At 39.1% G+C, this 5,408-nt stretch overlaps 1 non-coding gene across 1 annotated transcript; it reads right to left on the minus strand.

The window, feature by feature from the left end:
- Positions 1 to 2,256: 2,256 nt before the first annotated feature.
- On the minus strand, positions 2,257 to 2,418 carry LOC150011210 (U1 spliceosomal RNA). Its single transcript, XR_016511076.1, has one exon. It is a non-coding gene; the product is annotated as a U1 spliceosomal RNA (small nuclear RNA).
- Between the last annotated feature and the right edge of the window lie 2,990 nt (positions 2,419 to 5,408).

Below are 5,408 nucleotides of genomic sequence, written 5' to 3' on the forward strand. Positions count from 1 at the left end.
CGCAAGTCCTGGTAAATGCAAACATGCGACAGATGTGTGTTGGATGAATGGAGTAATGAAGGTAGACAAAACCGTTCCTTAGTCTAAGTTCAAGTCTGAGACCCTGACTCTCTGTATCTCCCTCTCTGACCGTCTTTCTTCTGCTCACCACACCTTATTCGATGTTCTTTTTAACCAAAAATGGTATCTTCAGTAACTTCCTCTAACATAGGTAAACTTTATTTTGAGGACAGTTTTAGATTTAAAGAAAAATGCTAATATAGTACAGAGTGTGCCCACAAACCCTGAACCCAGTTTTACCTATTATTAACATCTTATATTAGTATTTGTTACAATTGATGAAATACTGTAATAGTGATACATTAGTGTTAACTAAATTGCAGACTTTATTCAGGTGTCCTTAATTGTTACCTAATGTGCTTGCTCCATTCCAGGGGCCTATTCAGAGTGCCACATACCATTTAATCATCACGTCTCTTTAGGCTTTTCTTGGTTGTGATAGTTTCTCAGATTATGTTTATTTTTGATGACCTTAACAGCATGAGGAGTCGTCGTCGGCAGCCGTCCGTCTCGAGAGACGATGGTGTAGCTTCTTAAGAGTCTATCTGCACCGCCGAGAATGGCTGTGCAGTCCAACTCGGGAGTGACACGGTATCTGTCTCCTCCCGTGTTGAATCGACATCTTGCGATGACGCTGGAGTGTCCTCTCCAGTGGAGCTGAAGCTACAGAGCCTGGGCAGGGTGATATGGAGGGTCTGCTGTTGCCCATGCAGCAGACCCCCCCTCTCTTCGCAGCTGAAGGGTCCAAGGGAAAGACGGAGTCAATACAGCTTGGCTTCAGGTGCGCCGCAGGAGTTGCCGGTGTTGACTACAACGTCAAACCGCCTTAGGGACTCCGGCTCCGGATTTTCTGTCGGGGTTTACTCCCTTAGCCTTTCCCCTGAAGAGGTATGCCGCAAGGCAGCGGAGGTTTTTTGGAGTCAGAGTTTTCCTTCTCTGATGTACCCTGACTGGAAGATCGAACCAGCGACACTTAGCTCGCAGGCCGACGCTCAATCCACTGAGCTAAACCAGCCAGGGCCTAGCATGAGGAGTGTTGATCAGTTATTTTATAGAATATTCGTCTTTTAGGGTTGGTCTGAAGTTTTCCTCATGAGTGGTCTATGATTAGGGGTTTGAGAGAAGAAGACTACAAAGGTGAAATGCTGTTTCCATCATATCATGTCATGGGTACATATAAACATGACTTATCACTGAGGCTGTTCACCTTGATCATCAGGCTGAGGTCACGTTTGTCAGGTTTCATCACTGTGCACAGATACACTTAAGTATTTGAGAGTTATGCTCCTTATTCTTGAGGGTAAAATATCTAAATTTATTTGGGATGCTTCTGCATAAGAAATTTGCCTATTCTTTCTTATTTATTTATTTATTCAATCCCTGATTTATGTAAGTATGGGTCATGGATAGTTATTATATATTTAAGGTTATAATCTAATACTACATAATTTTATTGCTCAAATTTTTCCAATTTTAGTCACTGGGAGCTCTTTCAGTTGGTTCCTGTGTCCCTTTGATATATCCTCACCATTGTTGGGTTATTGTTTTCATTGTTGTTTTATTTTTATTTTTAGCTGTGACTTTCTGGCACTAAATATGAGTTTATACAGATGTTTCCAAATCTAATGTATGTCATCATGGATCACCCTAGCCTCTCCCCTGTGCATACCTATAAACTTTCACCCCACCACTGGGAAACTTGGCTTCTATCATCCACCATCTATTTACTTAATTGGTCAGTCCCAGTCCATGCATAGTTTCACCACCCAAAAAAATTCCCTGTGCTTCACCTAGTCAGCCCTCTTCCCTTTTCCGCAAATCCCTGGCAATCACTGATTGTTTTTTGTTTTTTGTTTTTTGTTTTTAATCATTACTCAATTTTTTTTTTTTTTTTGCCTTTGCTGCAACGCTATATGATTGTAATTGTACAGTATGTAGCTTTTTAAAACTGGCTCCTTTCACTTAGCAATATGCATTTAAGGTTCATCCATGCCTTTTTCTTATGAACTGGTAACTCACTTCTTTTTGTTATTGGGTAACATTCCATCATATGGATGTACCACAACTTATTTATTTATCTACTTATTGAAAGCCATTCTGGTTGCTCCCAGTTTTGAGTGATAACGAATAAAGTTGCTATACATATTCACTTGCAAATTTTTATGTTGATATAATTTTACTTATTTATTTATTTGTCAGGGGAGAGCCCGAACACAGTCCCCTATGACCACACATTATGCAGTCGAGTTCCCACATTTGGGGAAATCGCAGAGTCAGCACACCCAGAGAGCAACGAATAAGCCTCGCCCTGGGAAAACTGCCTTCGTGACCATGGTACCTCCCCTGCCAGGTAAGCATGTTGTTGATATAATTTTAAAATCAGTTGGATAAATACCTAAGAGTACAACTGCTGGATAGCATTTCCAGTCACTTCTAAAGGCAGGGGAGAGCAACAGGGGAAAATGGGGACAACTGTCATAGAACAACAATAAAACAAATTTTAAAAATTAAAAATAAATAAAAATGAAAACAAAAATAAAAACCACCCACTAAATTTCATGGAGGGATCCACTAAAAATATTTTTTTAAACAAACAAGAGAGAAAGACATTAGGGGGTCAGATTATGTAGAGATGTTACACTATGGTGAGGACCTTGCATTTTATTCTGATAAGCTAGGATGTCACTAGAGGGTTGGAGCAGAGGAGAGATATGACCTGCAGTGGTTCCCCTTTTCTTACTCAGAGTAAAAGCCAAGCACTCATGGGCAAAGTTGTGCTAGAGAAGCTCATTGGAAAATGGTAAGTATGGTGTGATGCCAACACAGCCACTTGAAAGGTAAGGTCAGACAAATTTTACTTGAAGAAGGTAACATGAGGTGGGGAATCAGGGATTCTTTAAGTGCAGTGACTGTTGTGAGTGCCTTCCATTTTTTCAGTGTGCCATCATGTGTACATTCTTACTTTCATTCTGTGTGTTAGTCAAAGTGCTGCATTCAATTCAAAGAAACAGAGGCATAATAATTTTAAAATGTTAGCCAGCAGCTAACATTTAATGAGCACTTACTATACACCAAGCATTTTTCTAACGCTATGTATATATACATAGTTTAACCTATTTAGTCTTTTCCTTAAAATTCCACGAGTTGTGCCATTTTCCAGATGAGGAAACTTGAAGTATAGAAAGATAATGTATCCTGCCCAAAATCACACAGCTAAAACATGGTAGAGCTAGAATTCACCCAGTCTGCCTGGCACCAGAGCCCTAATTCTTAACAGACACTCAATTGATTCAAGTCACATAGCTTGTAGGTGAGAGACTTGATTTCAGTTTTCTTTCCAGAAGAGTAACCATCACTTGGTTCACTCACGTTAATTCCAGTTTCCTTGGGCGATCTCTCCTCATCTATGTTTATGCTGTTTGTGCTGACTGAAGTCTCCGCTAATTCCAACAGTATGTATGTGACCCAAATTGCTAAATGACACTTCATTGTGGAAACTTTTTCTTTTGGGAAGAGAGGCTCTTTATTTCCACTGTGAAGCTATTACCGTGGACATGCTGGCAGCCATATGCTGCAGAGTGAGAATCTGCGGAGACGGAGCCAACGGGGATCAGGCAGAGCCAAGAGCCATTGAACTTGTTTGGGTCCCTGAATCCACTTCTGCTCAAAACCAGCTTTTCCTGAATTTCTCACTGTTTGGGTCAATATATTGTTCTTTTTTTGGATTCTGTACAATATTCTCTCTTTTGGGGGGGCGTATAAAATCCCTTTTGGATTCTATATACTTCTCCAGTACAATTTAGATTTCCGTTGTTTGTGTCTAAATAATTCTATATCCTCCGAATAATATAATAATTATATATATAAATCATAGCATCAGCTATAAATAAGGCTTCATTTTTCAAATCTTATGTTCAGACAACTTTACTTTGCTGGCACATGTGGTCGGGGAACATTGGACGGAGAGAGGGGCCTGGCCTAAACTTAAAAGACGTAACCAAATTCCAGCCCCTGTAGTTAGTAGTTATTTAGTCTCTAAGCAAGTCTTCTACTTCCTAAGCCTCATTTTGTCTCACTGCAAAATGAAAAGTATGCAAAATACCTTGAGTGTTGTAAGAAATAAACAGATGACATACATGGAAGCATCTATCAGAGTACCTGGCACACAGTGGAACCTCAGCAAACATTAGCTGTATGTCAATGCCCTGTTTCAAGAACAGCATTTGGACTGACAGTTACCTGAATTGTAAGTAACAGCTTCAGTATCCATCAGTTGTGCAAATTCTATGCTAGACATTGTACCAGGAAGTTAGCATAATGTGAGTATAAGACATTGGTTTTATCTATAAGGAAAAAAGGGTCAGGCAGGTTTAAAAAAAATTAACCTAAAGACAAACAGCTTGTCTAGGATTTGAACCACAGTCTGGTGATGATTGAAACCTATACTTTTTCTTATGTTTTGAGATTCTTTTTCCCCCAAATAAACTGGCTCACATGCATCAGAAATCAAGATGATAAGCTAAAGATATCTTGACTAAAGCAAACATCCAAGGAGGTCAAATTTACCCTTATTCAACTGAAAATTGGGGAAAGTTGGGAGAGCACCATTTTTTGTTTTTGTTTTTGTTTTTTGTTTTTACTTTGGAGAAGATTCTAGCTAGACAATCGACACCATTGCAGTCCAACCATGAATTTAGTAAAAGCAAAAAAAATGCTTCCCTATATTTCACAGTTCCCATTTTCCTTGTTAAAAAAAAAAAAAAAAAGATGGAAAAAAAATCCACATCTCTTCATCAAACTCTCTTCTCTTATTCCCAACCAATCTTAATTTTTAAAAGGATCCTCTGAATAATTAAAGTGGTCATTGTGGAAAGAGGCATTATGATACAAGGGGACCATTGGTTTTATATTTGCCATGGTTCTCAGGCCTAGGAGACTTCAATGCTTAAATGAGGCAAATGGTAATCTATGGCTAAAGAGTTCATTCATTGTTGTTTGTTCATCAATAATAGATACTTTTGCTTAGGAAGGTTAAGTGAGCCATACATTGTGTGCCCAGTGTGGTTTTGTTGTCTAAAACACACCCAGATGACAACTGCATTCCTGTCTCCCCTCAGACATCCCCTGACCCCAGAGTCTTGTTTTAGCTGGTACGCTATATAACCGACAGGGCAATTTAATGCAATTTCTCGTCCATTTCACTGATTGCAACTATTTAGGACATTCTCAGAGAAAGATGATTCCAACTTGCTGTGTTTTAATGCTTAATTTATTTATATGCATGCCTGCTACGCAGCTCTTTTATTCTCCCAAATGATGGCATAAAATCATTGAAAAATGATGGGCAA

This window comes from Furipterus horrens, unplaced genomic scaffold (assembly GCF_987537825.1).
Source record: "Furipterus horrens unplaced genomic scaffold, mFurHor1.1.pri manual_scaffold_4, whole genome shotgun sequence".
Classification (NCBI taxonomy): Eukaryota; Metazoa; Chordata; class Mammalia; order Chiroptera; family Furipteridae; genus Furipterus; species Furipterus horrens.